This window comes from Pleurodeles waltl, chromosome 3_1, assembly GCF_031143425.1.
Source record: "Pleurodeles waltl isolate 20211129_DDA chromosome 3_1, aPleWal1.hap1.20221129, whole genome shotgun sequence".
In the NCBI taxonomy this organism is placed as follows: Eukaryota; Metazoa; Chordata; class Amphibia; order Caudata; family Salamandridae; genus Pleurodeles; species Pleurodeles waltl.
This window is the reverse complement of record NC_090440.1, coordinates 1,937,294,781-1,937,314,426: the sequence shown is the minus strand read 5'-3', so window position 1 is coordinate 1,937,314,426 and position 19,646 is coordinate 1,937,294,781.

Genomic DNA, 19,646 nt, shown 5'->3' with positions numbered 1-19,646 from the left:
AGAGTCCTCTGCGCATGTGAGAGTGTGAATTTTCTAATATGTTGTATTAATAATTTCAATGTATTAACCATATAGTGAATTAACATGCAAAAATGGGTGACTTTTGAAAATGGTTGCCATAATTCATTTCTGTTCTTTGGCTGAGCAAAATTCTAACTAAAGTTGTGGTTATTTTCCGTGGTTCAATGCTTACATAAAAGTGTGTTAAATGGCTTAATAGATGTGTACACAGCTCCCCCTAGTGGGTTGCTGCATTATGTCTTACAAGGTCAAGTTTGATAAAGTTCTTGCATGAGTTGAATTTTCTATTGTTTGAAATTGTCACTAATACATGGTATTCTTCCTCGAGGATGGGATTAAGAGTTACAACTTGAGAAGTTTCTTCCTGAGAAGAGAAGTTTAGATGAGATGGAACAATGGAGTCACAGCCGAGACGGAAGAGGACAAATTACTGTTATGAATGTGTCCTTGTTATCACTGATGTCATAGAAATTTAGGTTATCAATTAGAGCTACTATTGGTTGAATCGTAACCACCCCAGGTACTTACCAATCATAAACTTTTTGAAGATTAGTATAACAACCTGGGTGGGATTTTTCTAGAGGAGATCCTAGAGAGGGACTCTGAAATTCTTAGTTTGAGTTCCTGATGGTTCAAGTCATACTAGCAGTATGGGTTTAGCTGTCGATAGGCCCGGTACTCTGAAGACTTACCTGATGGCGTCCCTTTGCTGAAGTAGACTGCATGTTGTTGTTCTATGGGTAATGTGTGAAATTGCATCGTTATATGTGTCTCTTTTGCTTTGCAGGTACCACCTGCAACATTCAGTTTAAATGCTGCATATTAACAATAATGTTTTTTATATAATAACCCAAGTCAGTATGTTTTTCTAAATTTGTGTTTCTAAATTCTTCTACATGAAGTCTAACATGTTGATGCTGATTTGTGGTTAGTGAGGGTATTAATTTTCAAATGCTCAAGATTCATATTGACACTCTTTGATTGTTTGTGCTAATGTATACCTCACCATTATTACCAATCTTGGTGTTATTAATCAGTGTTATGATATTGGAGATTATTTGCTTGATTGTTTTGATTAAACTCAGATATATAAGACATTCTAATCAGCCGCTATTGATTCTATATGCTTATCACTTGTGTTTGAGAGTTATTTTTGTGACATTAGCATTGTTAATCTTGGGAAATAAATTAATAATTCTTCTTAATAAACTGGTGTGGTTATTGTTTGAGGTTCAGAATTGTAAATATGTTGTATACTGTTGATAATCACATTGCTCATTGATGACATCCCCTCAATCCCCTGTTGCTTCGATCCATCTCGCGCAAAATCCACTATTCAGCTTCAGTAATAGCTAGGATTTCGTGGCGCTGCAGCAGTTTTTGGCAGCAGATTACGGGTACGTCACCGATTGATGATGTCATAATGGGACTAATGTGATTTGTGGAGATTTTCTTGTCCAAAGAAAAATTAGATTTGCTGTTTTTTTCTGAAATGTTATATGGATTTGATAAGATGAGTTGCTAGTTGCCTTAAGTGACTTTCCCCAGTTCTCGGAGACCCTCTAAGTTGAAGGGTATGCTCCTAGCAGTGTTTGGTTGAATTGAATGAGGTGATTTGCGCTTGCACAGCCTAAGCTAATTTGCAGATGATTGAGGTGTATATGAGTTTAAAGGAGTGGAGGTACTCCAGTGGAGTTTAGAAGGAGTGGGCGTACTCCGATAGGTATGAGAGCAGGGAAGCGGCGTTCTTCATTTGAGTGTGATGCTTAATGCAGGAAAAATTATCCACGTGGTTGTTGATGACAGACCTAAGGAGAGAGGTCTGTGACTCCGGAGTATATTGATAAGTGTAGTGAGACACTTGGTACATGTTGTAATTTGTCCATTTAATAGACTGATCCGGTGTGATTGGTAAATCGAGGTTGTGAGATAATTGGTGTGATTGAAATTATACTGGGATTTGTTGAGTACTAAGTGCACTAGGACTACAGTACAATAATCAGTTGGGAAGTGAAATTTGCAGGTCGAATTTGGCTGGCAAATGAGGGGAACTGTGAAAAAGAGTAGGCAAAAGCTGAAGGTTACTTTGGAAGGCTCCTGAAGCGATTGTTTTACCCCACCTGTAGTAAATGGGCAAATTTGTTTTTTTCTTACTTTTGTTTTAAGTTTGCTTGCAAATTAATATTGCGTTGGTTTAATGTGTGAGTTGTGGAAGAAATTGGAACGATAGACTTTGTCAGCATCTCAGCGATCACACTGAGAAGGGGTGTGTGTGTTAGTGTGACATAAGTGGTGCCACGCTGGGATTGGTTGATTAGTGAGAAGGGTCGCACACGGATTCGTCAATCAGTCCGATAATAAAGTAACTCGATTGGAAGGTGAGAGGGTTGAAGACAATTGTGGGATTGTAGTCACTTTTTCTGATTGGTTGTTTTTGAACAGATTTCACTACTAGTTGTGTCTATTTTACCTTAGTTTGCAAATAATAACTTTTGTTGTGGACATCAGGTGAATAAAAATCAGTCTGAAAATGAAGCTTTTCAAGGCTTTGAGAAGTGCACTGAGAGGTGATGAATATATTCTGGCACTCGAAGGGGATATTTGCCCACCAGAAAATACTCCGGCATATATTGTATTTGAGGAGAAAGGTGCGGAGCGGGCCTTTGGTTGAAACATTGGGTTACGATTACAAGGAAGGAAGGTTGCTGGCTTTTCCAGAAAATGGAATGTTTAATTTGAGGATTTGGAGAATCTGAGATTGAAGATGTACAGTTTAAAACCTCCACTGAGGCCAGCACAGTACGAAGCCCTAGTGATTTGGGAGCTAGTAGCTAGACAGCAACAAGCATTGAAATTTTTAAAGAAAATGAGGAGAGTAGAAAAAACGCTAGCAGAGGCTAGATGGGATGAAGAGCAGAAAAGGAGGAGAGTAGCAACACTACAGGGAATCAGATTATTTCCTGCAAGGACAAAAGAGGATGAGGATGAGTAAAAAGATGGAAAGAAAAAGAAAAAGTTCTTCAGTGACTAAAGTACAAAAATTTAAAGACTTAAAAAGAGTTATGTTTAATGATGACAATGAGATAAGTGAAGATGAAATCGTTTCTGAGATTTCAGAGACTTATCCTCCACCAAACGCGTATCTGCGACATCAGAGGTCAAGTGAGAGTGAATCCAGTGGGAGTGGAACTATTAATACGATTCCTACTGCACCATCCACATCAGAGATATCACAGGATACCCTGAATAATGAGAGAGTTCAGATGCAGAGTAGTTTCAATGATTCACTGAACAATAGACAGCAGTGGGAAATAAACATTTCTGAAATACAACCAGAGGCTCAGGTCATAAGGATGACTACAAATGTAGTGTTGTCTCCTGGTCAACAAGGATTAGGTATGATTCAAAGAGAGCCTGTTCAAATACAGATTCCACAAATGCAGAGCATGTGTGCAGGACAGATACAAAGGGTTGGATCTTTAGCTGGTCCAGATGCAATTTCTGTACCTATTACGATGGGTCCTGTAACTCCATTATATGCACATATAAACAATAGTGGAGTGAATTCTCTGCTCCAAGTTCACTATGGGCTTTTGGAAAAATCAACTCCTAGACAAGGACAAACACTGAATGAGACTAAGGCCCTCATTAAAACCCTGGCGGTCGGTGGTAAAGCGGCGGTAATACAGCGAACAGGCTGGCGGTAAAAACAGCCAAATTATGACCATGGCGGAAAGAGCTCAGGTAGACAGCCGCTTTACCACACCGACCGCCAGGGCGGAATCAACAGGCACCACGGCTGTAGCCGTCAACAGCCAGGTGGAAGCCAGTGTTCCGCCCACTGTATTATGACAGGCCAATCCGCCACCTTTTCTGGGGCGGTACCAACGACATCAAAAACTTGGTGGAAACTCTGCACAGAAGGGAAACAACTCACCACTGGAGACTCAAGGAAGAACCACGCCGCCAGGGAGCCCGAACTGCAGATCTTTCGTTGATTTTCTACGTCCTGCTCCACCACGAACACCAACTACAGCGAAGATGGCCACGGTGAGTACAGCTGCCTAGCACACGGGGGGAGAGTGGCACACACACGCAACATCCCCACCCCCAACACCATACACACAAGCAGATGCAGTAACATAACATATATACCCCTCAGGAATAATGCAAGGACCACAGGATTAGATGTAAGTGAGTGTAATAATATAAATAAAGTAAAAATACGAAAATTCAATCTAAAAGTATATACATATGTTCAAACAAAGGACACTGCCCAGTCCTCAATGTGCGTGGGCCACAGGGCCACATTACAAAGTCCAAGGCCCCACTTGACTCCTGCAACAACACGGAGAGAACACTGCGGGGGCATCAGTTTGAAAATAGGCAGGCACCTCAGGGGGACGGGGAACGGGGGGCACCTCAGCCGACAGATGGAACAACACCACTGGTCCTGGAGGGGGCAACATGCCCTGTGCTTGGTCCTGAGGAGTGCAAGGCCACAGTCTCTCAAGTGGGTGACTTGCCCACATGCTCTGGAGGGGGCAACATGACCTGTGCTTGGTCCTGGGGAGTGCATGGCCACAGTCTCTCAAGTAGGTGACTTGCCCACGTGCTCTTGAGGGGGCAAAATGCCCTGTGCTTGGTCCTGGGGAGTGCAAGGCCACAGTCTCTCAAGTGGATGACTTGCCCACATGCTCAGGAGGGGGCAACATGCCCTGTACTTGGTCCTGGGGAGTGCAAGGCCACAGTCTCTCAAGTGTGTGTCTTTCCCACTGGTTCTGGAGGGGGCATCGTGCCCTGTGATCTTCATTCTGGAGAGGACGGGGTGAGTGGGTGCCATACCTACTGGTTCTGGAGGGGGCATCGTGCCCTGTGATCTTCATTCTGGAGAGGACAGGGTGAGTGGGTGCCATACCCACTGCTTCTGGAGAGGGCATTGAGCCCTGTGATGCAGATCTTGGAGAATGTAAGGTCACAGTCTCTCAGGTGGGTGTCATACCCACAGGATTTGCAGGGGCAGGCTGCACAACAGCCCATGGACGCAGGACTACAGACTGTCCGCCGGCGGTAACAGCTGCTCAGTGGTGGTGCTGCTGATGCTGCCGCTGGTGATGGGAGGAGGCTCCAGGCCATCCCCTGCAGCCTCAGACGGCTGCCCACTGCTGGTGGTGGTGCTGCTGCTGCAGGTGGTGGTGGGGGGAGGCTCCAGCCCATCCCCTGCAGCCTTGGACTGCTGCCCCCTGCTGGTGGTGCTGCTGGTGGTGGTGGGGGAAGGCTCCAGCCCATCCCCTGCAGCCTTGGACGGCTGCACCACCATGGTAGGTGGTCGGGGCTCCAAGTGAGTCCCAGCACCAGGCTCCTTGTCCTTTCTGCCTGCTGGTGCAGGCTCCTTGCCCTTTCTGGCAGCAGCTGGGGATTGCTCCTTGCCCTTCCTTGCAGAAGCTGGGGGTGGCTCCTTGCCCTTCCGTACAGCAGCTGGGGGTGGCTCCTTGTCCTTTCTTGCAGCAGCTGGGGGTGGCACCTTGACCTTCCTGGCCGCAGCTGAGGAGGGCTCCTTGCCCTTCCTGGCAGCACTTGGGGCAGGCACCCTTTCCGTGTGGCTGCCTAGTGACCAGGGTCCTTTCCCACCACGAGTTGCTGTGGACACCACTGGGCACATGGACTGGGTGGCTGAGGTGCTTGCCTGGGTTTTACCCACCCTGGTCAGACTTGAAGTCCGGGGGGAGGGGTAGGGAAGAGGTCAATGGTGGAGAGGAAAAGCTGCTTAGGGACATTGGGGCGGGAAGAGGGAGAAGGTCTGGGATTGGAGGAAGATGGAGTGGTTATAGGAGGTGTCTGTCTGCTGTGTTTGGGTGCAGGTGCATGGGCTGGATGTTGTTGTGAGGTGGATGGCTGTTGGGTGTCTGAGTGCTTGCGTTTGTGTACTTTAGGAGGCGGGGACAGACACAGTGGGAGAGGACACAGGGGACGTGTGCATGGCTGTTGGGGTGGTGACTGCCAGTGAGGTGTGTGTTCTGATAGGTGTGCTGGTGATGGAGGTAGTGGATGAAGATGTTCTGTATGCAGGTGTGGGTGTAGACGCAACTGGGAGGGAGGTGGAGGATGAGGAGGAGGAGGCCACAGTGGTGGCAGTGGATGTTGGTATGTCTGCATCTTGATGGTGTTTGTGTGCCTTTGTTTGCCTGTGCCACTCTTGTGTGTTGTCCTGTGTGCATGCTGGTCTGCCTGTGTGCTTGAGATACGTTGGGGTTGAGGGGAATGGGATTGGGTAGAGGAAGTTGGAGGGGGGAGGGTGGAAACAGGGACAATGGCTGCCATCAGAGAGGAGGCCAGAGCCTGGATTGATCTCTGTTGGGCCGCCAAGTCAGTGTGAATGCCCTCCAGAAATGCAGTGGTCTGTTGCATTTGGGCTTCCAGTCCCTGGAAGGCATTCACAATGGTTTACTGCCCAAGAGAGATGGATCGCAGGAGGTCAATAGCCTCCTCACTCAGGGCAGCAGGGATAACTGGGGCAGGGCCTGAGGTGCCTGGGACGAAGGAGATGCTCACCCTCCTGGGTGAGTGGGCATGGGCAACTCGATGAGAGCTGCTGGGAGGGCGGTGGTGGGACGGGGGTGGCGGCTGTACCAGTAGCTAAGGGGGGCACAGAGGTGTCCACCACCACCAGGGACCTTCCATCGGAGGAGGAATGCGTGTCCAAACTGTCCCCTCCTGTCTCCGCTGTGGTGCTCCCCTCGCCCTCCATCCCACTGGTGCCCTCACCGTCGGTGGACTCAGCCTCTTGGGTCCTGTGGGATGCAGCTCTCTCTGTTGCCGGCGCCTCTGCTCCTCTGCCAGAGGATGCTAATGCACATAAGGGCAGGATGACAAAACAAAAACGGGGGGAAGAGACAAAGGATAAACTGGGTCAATGGCTGCACCAACACCACTGTTGACGTACACAGCACCCTCACACACAGGGGACAGCCCTACACACTATGCAATGCACTACCAGTAGCAATGTCAGTCACCAGGGCATACCGCCAACTGCAGCACACCTGGGACCCACACAGCCCTGCCCAGTATTGGATGCCTACTAGCTAGATTGGAGGAATTTCACATCAGATCCCTGCCCAACATGGAACCTACTCTGCAATGTCAGGCCTGGCCTTGGGGCACCCACAGACACACATCCCCCAGCTGGATACCACCCCACCATGCGTAAGTAGTAATGATGGTCACTGTACTCACCCCCTTGTGGCTGCTGTGATGCCCTCAACCGCCCATCCAGCTCCGGATAGGCCACCGCCAGTATGCGGGCCATCAGGGGGGTCAGGGTTCGATGGGCACCCCTTCCTCGTTGGGAGGCCATCCCCAACTGGGCATCCGCCGTCTTCCATGCCCAGCATCTCAGGTCCTCCCACCGTTTCCGACAGTGAGTGCTCTGCCTGCCGTAGACCCCCAGGGTCCGCATGTCCTTGGCGATGGCACGCCATATACCCTTCTTTTGATGGGCGCTGACCTGCAGACAAAATATACACAGGGAAAGGTATTAGTTAGACCGTCCTGGCTGTTACACTCATGGCCCACCATAGCCCTTCCCATCCCCTTACGCACAGACATTGCCCAGCATACATGCTGCATGCTGCCCAGGGCCCATCCACCAACCACCCCCTAAACGAGGCCTTCACACACAGCACTCCATGCATTCACGCCCCATGCATCGTGCTCACAGTGTACTCACATGTTGGTCTGGAGGCCCATACAGCAGTCTGTACTGGGGTAGGACCCCATCCACTAGTCTCTCCAACTCCTCCGAAGTGAAGGCAGGGGCCCTTTCCACAGTCACACGGGCCATGGTAGGTTCCAGACACAGGTCACAGCAGCACATGCAGTGTAGGTCCTCTCCTGTTGAAGGTCAGGTAGCAAGTGAGTGAACAGATAGAAAATGGCGGTGACATCCGCGGCGGTGCATACCGTCACCGCCGGGGTACATCACCATTGGCCACTGTACTCAATAGGGCCCAATATTGTCCAATGAGGCGTTGCACAGCGGATCCCCACCGCCTCCCGCAACGGCGCACAACGTCAGCAGAATTACCTCACTTCCACCTGTCCCTCCATACAGGACAGGCGGATGCCATTTCAGGCGGGGGCAGTGCATTTATCATAACTGCGTCTCAGGTCACAATTGTACATACAGGACATATGCCACTAACACACTTTAAAATTCATATCATGCATTGAACTGTAGTGTCTACAATGTACAGTTTATGACAGGCTCCTTACTCTTTTGTCCCTTAGAATGCAACCGCTGAGGATGAATAGGAGATGGAGACATCCCCCGTGTACAGACCCCTGGTGGACTTGGCAACAATGGAGGACAGGCACATTATCCTCACCTACAGACTTGACAGGGCCACAATCACGGAGCTGTGTGCCCAATTGGAGCCTGACCTGATATCTGCTATCCGTCACCCCACTGGGATTCCCCCTCTTGTGCAAGTCCTATATGTGCTCCATTTCTTGGCAACTGGTTCTTTTCAAGTGACAGTGGGCTTGGCAGCAGGAATGTCACAGCCGATGTTCTCAATAGTGCTGACAAGAGTGTTGGCTGCCCTGATTAAACACATGTGCAGCTACATTGTTTTCCCCAAGATGGAGGATTTGCCCACGATGAAGGCTGACTTCTTTGCAATGGAACATATCCCCAACATCATTGGGGCGATTGATGGAACACATATTGCATTTGTTCACCCCCTCCAGCAAAATGAACAGGACTTCAGAAATCGAAAAAGCTTTCACTCGATGAATGTACAGATGGTGTGTTTGGCGGACCAGTACATCTCCCATGTCAATGCTAAGTATCCTGGGTCGGTGCATGATGCCTTTATCCTGAGGAATAGCAGTATCCCAAATGTGATGGCCCAACTACAGAGGCACAGGGTGTGGCTAGTAGGTGAGCCCTGGTTCCTACCCAGTGGATGTTGGTGTATGGGTATGGTGTGGGCCATAAGGGATAGTGTGTGGTTAACAGTTGTCCAACGATATTTGCAGGTGACTCAGGTTACCCCAACCTATATTGGCTACTGACCCCTGTGAGGAATCCCAGGACAAGGGCTGAGGAACGTTACAATGAGGCACATGGGTGAACAAGAAAGATCATTGAACATACATTTGGCCTCCCAAAGGCCAGGTTTCGGTGCCTCCATCTGACTGGTGGATCTCTGTGCTACTCACCCAGGAAGGTCTTCCAGATAATCGTGGCATGCTGCATGTTGCATAACCTTGCCTTGAGACATCATGTGCCTTTTCTGCAGGATGAGGAGGAGGCTGGATATGGCTGTGTGGCAGCAGTGTACCCAGTAGACAGTGAAGATGAGGAGGCAGAGGATGAGGATGAGGACAACAGAACTGCAGTGATACAACAATACTTCCAATGACACACAGGTAAGACAGTGAAACTTCACATCTCATTGTCAGTTTGTTGTTTCACATTGTAACTGGCAGGCTGTGATGTCCCACTTCTATGGCCACTCACTGTACTCTTTGGCAACTCTTTTTACAGATTTTGGTGCCCAATGATCGCTCCTGGTGTGTTCACTGCAGCCAAATACAGGTCTTTCATATGTAAACATTACTGTATAGTTGAATTGCAATGTTTAAACCTTGTTAAACAAATACATACTGAAATCATTTGACATACTCCATACTTGTATTTTTTCAAAGTGTGTTTATTGCTGTGCTATGAAGAAAAGGGAGAAGTGTAATGGGCTGGGGTGATGATGGAGGAAAGCCAGGGTATAGTTACAGTCTATTTGTAGCACAGGTGCAGTGTCCATGGGGCCATAGGAAGGGGAACAATGGCAGTTCAAGGTGGACAGGGTGACAGAGTGGGACACAATTGTGACAATCAGGAGAGTCTCATTTCCTGGCAGGGGTCTTGGCAATAGTCTCTGGCTTCTGCCTGGATTGCAGGGAACGTTTGTGGGGTGGTTCTCCTTCTGCAGGGGGAGGGGTGTTGGTTGCCTGTTGGTCCTGTGGCAGGGCCTCCTGTCCGCTAGGGGCAGCGGAGGTGGAGGGCTGTTCAGTAGTCTGGCTAGTGCCAGGGGCCCGCTGGTGTGAACCTGCCTCCTTCATAATGTTGGCCATGTCTGCCAGCACCCCAGCAATGGAGACCAGGGTGGTGTTAATGGCCTTCAAGTCCTCCCTGATCCCCTGGTACTGTCCCTCCTGCAGCCGTCTGTTCTCCAGCACGTTGTCCAGGATCTGCCCCAGCGTATCCTGGGAATGTTGGTTATGCTCCCAGGATCTCAGTGAGTGCCTCCTGGAGAGTCGGTTCCCTGGGCCTGTCCTCCCCCTGGTGCACAGCAGTCCTCCCAGCTTCCCTATTTTCCTGTGCCTCTGTCCCCTGAACCGTGTGCCCACAGCCACTGACCCCAGGTCCTTGATTGTCTTGGGTTTATGGTGTGCCCTGGGGTCCCTGTAGTGCTGGACACACTGCTGATTGACGTGTCCTGGGGACAGAGGTATGGGCGCGCTGGGTGGGTGCTGTGGTGGTGTTTCCTGAGGGGGGAGGATCTGTGGTGGTGTGTTACTGTGCCTGGGTAACCAACTGTCTGGAGTTCCCTGATGGGCCAGGTTGGACATCCAGATCCAGGTGAGCAGAGTCGCTGTCATCACTGTGGGCCTCTTCTGTGGGGGGACTGGATGTTGCCGGCACCTCTTCTCCAGTGACATTGGCTGAGATACCTGTGGGGATGTAAATTCAGTGTTATTGTTTCTGTGTGTGACATATTGTGCATGGGTGGGTTGCCCTCTATGGCTGTTATTGCCCTGGCAGATTTACCTTGTGTGAGTTGTTATGTGGTGGGTTAGATGATTCTCTCTAGTGTGCATGCTTTAATGATAGGTGTCCATGCAGGTCTGTGAGGGGTGTCCATGCATTGGGATGAGTGAGATGTGATGGTGGGGTGTGTGGGAGGTGGTGGAGTGATGGGAGTGAGGGTAAGGGTGGTGGTATGTGATGGCATGCAGGTAGAGGGGTGGAAGTAGTAAGGAGTTGACTTACCAGAGTCCAGTCCTCCTGCTACTCCTGCGAGGCCCTCATGATGCATGATTGCCAAGACTTGCTCCTCACATGTTGTTGTGGGGGAGGAGGTGGGGGTCCACCGCCAGTCCTCTGTACTGCGAGCTGGTGTCTTGCTGCAATGGAACGTGCCTTCCCCTGTATGGCGTTCCACCTCTTCCTGATGTCATCCCTTGTTCTGGGGTGCTGTCCCACAGCGTTGACCCTGTCCACGATCCTCCGCCATAGCTCCATCTTCCTAGCAATGGATATCTGCTGCACCTGTGCTCCAAATAGCTGTGGCTCTACCCGGATGATTTCCTCCACCATGACCCTTAGCTCCTCCTCAGAGAATCTGGGGTGTTGTTGTGGTGCCATGGGTGTTGTGTGAGTATTGTGGTGAGGGTGTGTAGGGTGATGTGTTGGGGGGTGTGATGTGGGGTGCGTGGGTGGTGTATAGGTGATGATGGTGTCTGTCTCTGGTCTTGTCTGTGGTCGTGGTGTCTGTCTTGTGCCAATGGTTTGCAATGGTAAAGGGTTGTGGGTATTGTGGGTGAGTGTTTAATAGTGGTGTGGGTGTGGTGGGTGTAAGGGTGTCAGGTGGGTGTAGTTTGGATTGACCAATGTGGTGTTGTTTTGTGTGTGTGCGTATTTTGAACGCGGTGGTATGTACTGCCAATGGTTTACCGCCATTGAATGTCCGCAGTGGTGATTCGTGAGTCATAATGTGGTGGGTGGAATTCTGTTGGCGTAAAGGTGTGGGTTTTGACACTGCCAGTTTATCACTGACCTTTGGTGTGGCGGACTTGCGTGTGTGGCTGAATAGTGATGGATTGGTGTGTGTGTCATAATATGGTGAACAGATATCCGCTGCGGCGGCGGTATGTTGGCAGCAGTCAGCGTGGCGGTAAGTGGGATTTATCACCAATGTCATAATGAGGGTCTAATTCTTTAATAGATTTGTCTCCTGTTGAAAATGCTGTGATCAGAGGGGAAAGATTAATGATTCCACAACAATGCACTAGCATGGCACAAGACCGAGATTTAGGTGCACAATCTAATGAAGTTTCTTTGAAGGGTTTATCTGCACAAGAAATAACTAAATGGTTGGAAGATTTAAGTAATTCAAAGACCATGAAAAAGAAAGGCAGGGAAGAAGACACAATAAACAGAGTGAGATTGTCAGTGGAAGGAAATGAACTTCTAGAAGGGACCATGGGCGTAAACAGACTTGAGTCTTATACTGAAGCTCTATTGAGATATTTGTGTAAAATAATTACCAGAGGAGCAGATAAGGTACACCAGCAGTTACAAGAAATAGCAGATTATATTGATCTATCAAAAATGAAAAGTCTGAAAAGAAGTTACAGATTAAACAAGGATGAGGAAGACTTTATACACATGAGGTCTACAGGGATGAAAACACATCTTAGAGAATTACTTGAGAGAGTGCAGGTTTGGAGAGCATTAGATAAGTGGGAAAGCAGATGGGTCAAGAAAAGAGAAAGACCAAAGAAGGATGACGTGACACAGGCAGGAGATTCAGTGAAAATTTTACCAATGAGGGAAACGCCAGGAGGAAATTTTGCACATGTACCTTGGAGTAGGAGTGATATCTTAAGTTTTACGAATTATTACCCAAGGTTAAGAGAAAAAACAGTGCAGTGGTATCAGCAGACAGATAGGTAGGCTTGCAAAATGTCTGTGGGAATACCTGAATACACTTTTTGATATTGTTGTTCTGGCAGATTTGTGGGTTGAATGCAAAAGGAGTGTGGATTCGCCAACAAGTGAGCTGCAAAGGGATTTGAAAACAGGTGCACCATCTCGAGAAGTAATTAAATATTACTATAAGGTTATTGAGTTTCTGAAAACAAGAGTTTTGCCGAAAAAGTTTGATTGGCAGCGCATAGAGAGGACAGCCTATGAAGGGAAAGAATCGGTACATGCATATTATGAAAGGTTGTTGAAGGCGTTCAAACAATTTAGTGGTGTGGAAACAACTGAGAAAGAGAGCATGAATTATTTAGTGTTTAGGTTTGTTGAAGGGTTAAAACCAGAAATTAGTCAGATGATTAAGAATCATTTAGTTTGCTGGCAAGCAAAACCGATTTATGAAGTATTACAGTATGCAAAATACTGCAGTGATGAGATTGAGAAGAAGCAGAAAAAGTTGAAAGAAAAAGCAATGGTGATACAGATTAAGGCTGCACAGACAGGATTACAGGGAAATTTCCAACAACTGCCACAATGGAATGGTATGTTTCAGAGTCAAGGTAGAGGCAGAGGTCGAGGTCGAATGATGCTTCCGGTGATCAATAGAAATGTGGACTTGAGTTCAGTGGTGGTGCAAGATGAGCAACAAAGGCGAAAAGTATTACCTTGTCAGAATTGCGGGCTAAAAGGACATTGGAAAACCCAGTGCCCAATGTTAAATCAAGGTGGTGTTGTACAACAAACAAACTGTGTCAATTCATATCAGAGCATGAGAGGACCTAGAATGGGAGGTCAGAATCAGAATTTCCAGAATAATATGCAAGGATTTCAGCCTTTACAGCCAATACAACAGGTACAGAATGCACAACCGCAGGTACATCAAGTACAAATGCCACAAATACAACAAATGCAGCCACATATGCAGATGGTCCCTGTACAGCAAGTACACATGCCGAGATGGGTTCAAAGATACAGGCCCTCATTCCGACCCTGGCGGTCTAAAACCGCCAGGTCCGCAGGCAACGGAAGCACCGCCAACAGGCTGGCGGTGCTTCAGTGCCCATTCTGACCGCGGCGGTAAAGCCGCGGTCAGAAAAGGGGATCCGGCGGTTTCCCGTCGGATTTCCCCTGGCTGGGCTGAACCTCCATGGCGGCGCTGCAAGCAGCGCCGCCATGGGGATTCCGACCCCCTTCCCGACATCCTGTTTCTGGCGGTTTTGACTGCCAGGAACAGGATGGCGGGAACGGGTGTCATGGGGCCCCTGGGAGCCCCTGCACTGCCCATGCCGCTGGCATGGGCAGTGCAGGGGCCCCCTAACAGGCCCCCAGCATGATTTTCACTGTCTGCATAGCAACTGCACCCGTCGCACCCCTGCAACACCGTAGGCTCCATTCGGAGCCGGCCTCTGTGTTGCAGGGCCTTTCCCGCTGGGCCAGCGGGCGCTCCCTTGGCGGGCGCCCGCCGGCCCAGCGGGAAAGTCAGAATAGCCTCCGCGGTCAGAGTCCTATGGATCAACAACAGGTAATGCTTTCTCAAGTGGTCCCGAATCAGAAAAAGAACAAAAGTGAAAAAACAGCTGAACAGTTTCCTTTACACAGTGAGGATGAAATAAAAGATGAATGGCCGTTGGATAGTTCAGATGAGGAGGGGTATGTGATGGCAGCATCATTAGAAGTGGATCAGAGGGGTCCTTATGTGAAGGGTGAAGTACATGGTCATGAAGTTAACTTTCTGGTCGATACGGGAGCAACACATTCAATAGTAAGAACTGTAGAAGTTCCAGACATACCGATTTCAGAGAGGACAGTTCAGATAGTAGGAGTTGCGAACAAACATTTGACTAACACTCTTACAGAACCAGTTCTTGTGAAGGTTGGCAATTTTAGAGATTTTCACAGTTTTGTCATTTGTGATTCTAGTCCAGTGTCATTACTAGGAAGAGATTTGCTTTGTGAGATACATTGTTCAATTTCAAGTTCAACTAAAGGGATTGAGATTGAGACAAATAGTGATAGAGAGGATTCGACAATTACTGTTGAAAAGGAATTGGTATCCAGGGAATTTCCTTTGATTAATTTTGATGATCAGACTTATGAGAATAAGCAGGCAAATGAAGATAACAATTCAGTAGACTTAATTAATTTCTTTCTAGTTTTTTAAATAAAAGAGCTACCAGTTGACTTACAGGAAAGAGTCAAGTTAAAGGTTTGGGGTTTATCAGGAAAAGACATTGGTTTGATCAAAGGGGTTGAAGGAGTCAGAGTGACAGTGAAAGAGAATGCGGTGTTTCCACAAACTGCACAATATCCAATGACGAACGAGGCAATTGAAGGGGTCAGACCTTTAATAGAACAATTTTTGGAACAGGGAGTTTTGAAGGAAATGATGAGTAGCCTGTGCAATTCACCAATAATGGGTTTGAAAAAGCCAAGTGAGAAAATTCGTCTTGTTCAAGATCTGAGGAACATAAATGATATTGTGGTGAAATTTTGTACAGTTGTGCCAAATCCAGCTGTGATAATGTTTCAGATTCCGTGTGATGCAGAATGGTTCACAGTGATTGATTTGTGTCAAGCATTCTTTTCTGTGCCTCTACATGAGGACAGTAGATATCTCTTTTGTTTCAAATTCCTGACCAGAGTCTATTGCTGGTGTAGAATTCCTCAAGGGTTTTCGGAGTCACCATCAATTTTCAATCAGATTCTGAAAAAGAACTTGAAGTCATTGGTAATGCCTTACCAATCGACATTGGTGCAATTCATAGATGATTTGTTAATTGCATCAAAGACAAAAGAAGGTTGTAGGGAGGATGCAATTGCATTGTTGAACTTTTTGGGAGACAATGGACATAAGGTATCTCCTACAAAATTGCAGTATTGTCAGAGAGAAGTAAAATACTTGGGTCATTTGATTGAAAAAAAATCTTGAAGAATTTCGAGGGAAAGAGTAGCGACAGTCATGAAAATGAAAATACCAAGTTTGCAAAAAGGGTTGAGGATGTTTCTGGGAATGGTGGGATATTGTCGTCAGTGGATTCCAACTTTTTCAGCCATTTCTAAAACTTTCAAGAGGCTAAAAACGCATAAGGATGTTTCAGATCCCATAATGATGGATGAAGAATGCATGAGAGCATTTACTGAGTTGAGAGAAAGTTTTTGTCAAGCTCCAGCTTTAGGTATGCCTGATTACACAAAAGCTTTCCTGTTGTTTTGTCATGAGCGTGATGGATGTTCTTTGTCTGTCTTGACACAGTAACATGGTGGTGTCAATCGTGCAGTAGCATATTTTTCAGCTACTTTGGATCCCGTTGCAGTAGCTTTACCAGAATGCTTACGAGCAGTTGCAGCAGTTGAGCAGAGTATAACTCAAAGTGAAAATATTGTGATGGGTTATCCTCTGACAGTAATGGTACCTCATTCAATAGAAATTCTATTGACCAGATCAAAGGCATAATACCTAACAAATGCAAGATTGGCACGTTATGAGACAGTGATTCTTGGAGCACCAAATGTGACAGTAAAAAGGTGTACAGTACTTAACCTGGCAGCATTGTTACCAGATGAAAGGGATGATCGAGACCAAATAGATGACATTGAACATGATTGTTTAGGAGTGACAGAATTCTGCACAAAACCAAGAGATGATATTAAAGATACTTGTTTGGAAGACAATGATCAAATTATCTTTGTTGATGGTTCCTGTCTAAGAGACAACAGAGGCGCATTAAGAGCAGGCTATGCAGTGTGCACAGTTACTGGCATACTAGAAGCTTCATGGCTTAAAGGAGTGATTTCTGCTCAGGTTGCAGAATTGGTGGCTCTTACTAGAGCATGCCAACTATCAGACCAGATGAAAGAAACAATTTACACCAGAGGTCTTCAGACTGGGGGGCGGACACCCCTAGGGGAGCCCAAAGTGAACCCAGGGGGGGCGCCAGACTCTGGCCAAAAGAAGCATTATACAGAAAACAGGCCTTTGTTTTAAGTAGAAGCATGTTATTGTATTTTAGGATCAAATCTGTTTATTGTATTTAACCCCTTCTGTGCCCAGGACGTAATGGTTACGTCCTGAGGCACAGTGCTGCTGTGCCCAGGACGTAACCATTACGTCCTGTGCACAGAGCCCAGAGGGAGCGCTAGCGCTCCCTCTGTGGGGTTCCCCCCCACCCCCCCAAGTCAGGAATGGAAGGGGAAGCCCTTCCCCTCCCACCCCGACCCCCCCCAAACCCCCCCTGTGACGTCAGCGTGCGAGCGCGCGCTGATTAGTCACAGGGTCTCCCCCATCGCGCTGGAAGCAGAGCTTCCAGCGCGATTGAAAGAGAAATGCTTTTGCATTTCTCTTTCAATCCCATGGGGGAGGCCCCGAGAGGCTTCAAAGGGAAGGAAATGTATTTCCTTCCGTTTGAAGTCTCTCACAGGTTTCAAAAGCCGGATTGCTTGCAATCCGGCTTTTGAAACCCCACTAGACACCAGGGATTTTTTTTTTTTTCAATGAAATTGGCAAAAGGGAGCGACCCCTTGGGCAAGGGTCGCTCCCAGGGGGGGCATTTTTTTAGGAAGGCCTTTTCTGCCCCCCCTGGGGGCAGATTGGCCTATTGGTATTAGGCCGATCTGCCCCCAGGGGGGGCAGAAACCTCTAGGCGCCAGGGCAAATTTTATTTTTGTGTTTTCTTTTGGTTTGGTTTTTTTTAGAGATGGGGAGCGACCCATCAGGCAAGGGTCGCTCCCCTGGGGGGCAAATTGTATTTAGACCATTTCTGCCCCCCTTGGGGGCAGATTGGTCGATTTTAGGTCAATCTGCCCCAAGGGGGCAGAAACCACTAGGCACCGGGGATTTGTTTTTTGGCGCCAATGTCACGCAGGGGGAGCGACCCCGTAGGCAAGGGTCGCTCCGGGGGGGGGGGGGGTTCGGGGGGGCAAATTTATTTTAGGCCATTTCTGCCCCCCCATATGAAAAAATGTGATGTGTCCACGTTGTGTTTTGGGCCATTTCCTGTCGCGAGCGCTAGGCCTACCCACACAAGTGAGGAATCATTTTTATCGGGAGACGTGGGGGAACGCTGGGTGGAAGGAAATTTGTGGCTCCTCTCAGATTCCAGAACTTTATGCCACAGAAATGTGAGGAACATGTGTTTTTTTAGCCAAATTATGAGGTTTGCAAAGGATTCTGGGTAACAGAACCTGGTCCGAGCCACACAAGTCACCCCATCTTGGATTCCCCTAGGTCTCTAGTTTTCAGAAATGTACAGGTTTGGTAGGTTTCCCTAGGTGGCGGCTGTGCTACAGGCCACAATCTACAGGTAGGCACTTTGCAAAAAACACCTCTGTTTTCCTTCAAAAATTTGGCTGTGTCCACGTTGCGCTTTGGGGCGTTTCCTGTCGCGGGCGCTAGGTCTACCCACACAAGTGAGGTATCATTTCTATCGGGAGACGTGGGGGAACGCTGGGTGGAAGGAAATTTGTGGCTCCTCTCAGATTCCAGAACTTTCTGCCACAGAAATGTGAGGAACATGTGTTTTTTTAGCTAAATTTTGCGGTTTGCAAAGGATTCTGGGTAACAGAACCTGGTCCGAGCCACACAAGTCACCCCATCTTGGATTCCCCTAGGTCTCTAGTTTTCAGAAATGCACAGGTTTGGTAGGTTTCCCTAGGTGGCGGCTGAGCTACAGGCCAAAATCTACAGGTAGGCACTTTGCAAAAAACACCTGTTTTCCTTCAAAAATTTGGCTGTGTCCACGTTGCGCTTTGGACGTTTCCTGTCGCGGGCGCTAGGCCTACCCACACAAGTGAGGTATCATTTTTATCGGGAGACGTGGGGGAACGCTGGGTGGAAGGAAATTTGTGGCTCCTCTCAGATTCCAGAACTTTCTGCCACAGAAATGTGAGGAACATGTGTTTTTTTAGCCAAATTTTGAGGTTTGCAAAGGATTCTGGGTAACAGAACCTGGTCCGAGCCACACAAGTCACCCCATCTTGGATTCCCCTAGGTCTCTAGTTTTCAGAAAGGCACAGGTTTGGTAGATTTCCCTAGGTGGCGGCTGAGCTACAGGCCAAAATCTACAGGTAGGCACTTTGCAAAAAACACCTCTGTTTTCCTTCAAATATTTGGATGTGTCCACGTTGCGCTTTGGGGCGTTTCCTGTCGCGGGCGCTAGGCCTACCCACACAAGTGAGGTATCATTTTTATCGGGAGACGTGGGGGAACGCTGGGTGGAAGGAAATTTGTGGCTCCTCTCAGATTCCAGAACTTTCTGCCACAGAAATGTGAGGAACATGTGTTTTTTTAGCCAAATTTTGAGGTTTGCGAAGGATTCTGGGTAACAGAACCTGGTCCGAGCCACACAAGTCACCCCATCTTGGATTCCCCTAGGTCTCTAGTTTTCAGAAATGCACAGGTTCGGTAGGTTTCCATAGGTGGCGGCTGAGCTACAGGCCAAAATCTACAGGTAGGCACTTTGCAAAAAACACCTCTGTTTTCCTTCAAAAATTTGGATGTGTCCACGTTGCGCTTTGGGGCGTTTCCTGTCGCGGACGCTAGGCCTACCCACACAAGTGAGGTATCATTTTTATCGGGAGACATGGGGGAACGCTGGGTGGAAGGAAATTTGTGGCTCCTCTCAGATTCCAGAACTTTCTGCCACAGAAATGTGAGGAACATGTGTTTTTTTAGCCAAATTTTGAGGTTTGCAAAGGATTCTGGGTAACAGAACCTGGTCCGAGCCACACAAGTCACCCCATCTTGGATTCCCCTAGGTCTCTAGTTTTCAGAAATGCACAGGTTTGGTAGGTTTCCCTAGGTGGCGGCTGAGCTACAGGCCAAAATCTACAGGTAGGCAGTTTGCAAAAAACACCTCTGTTT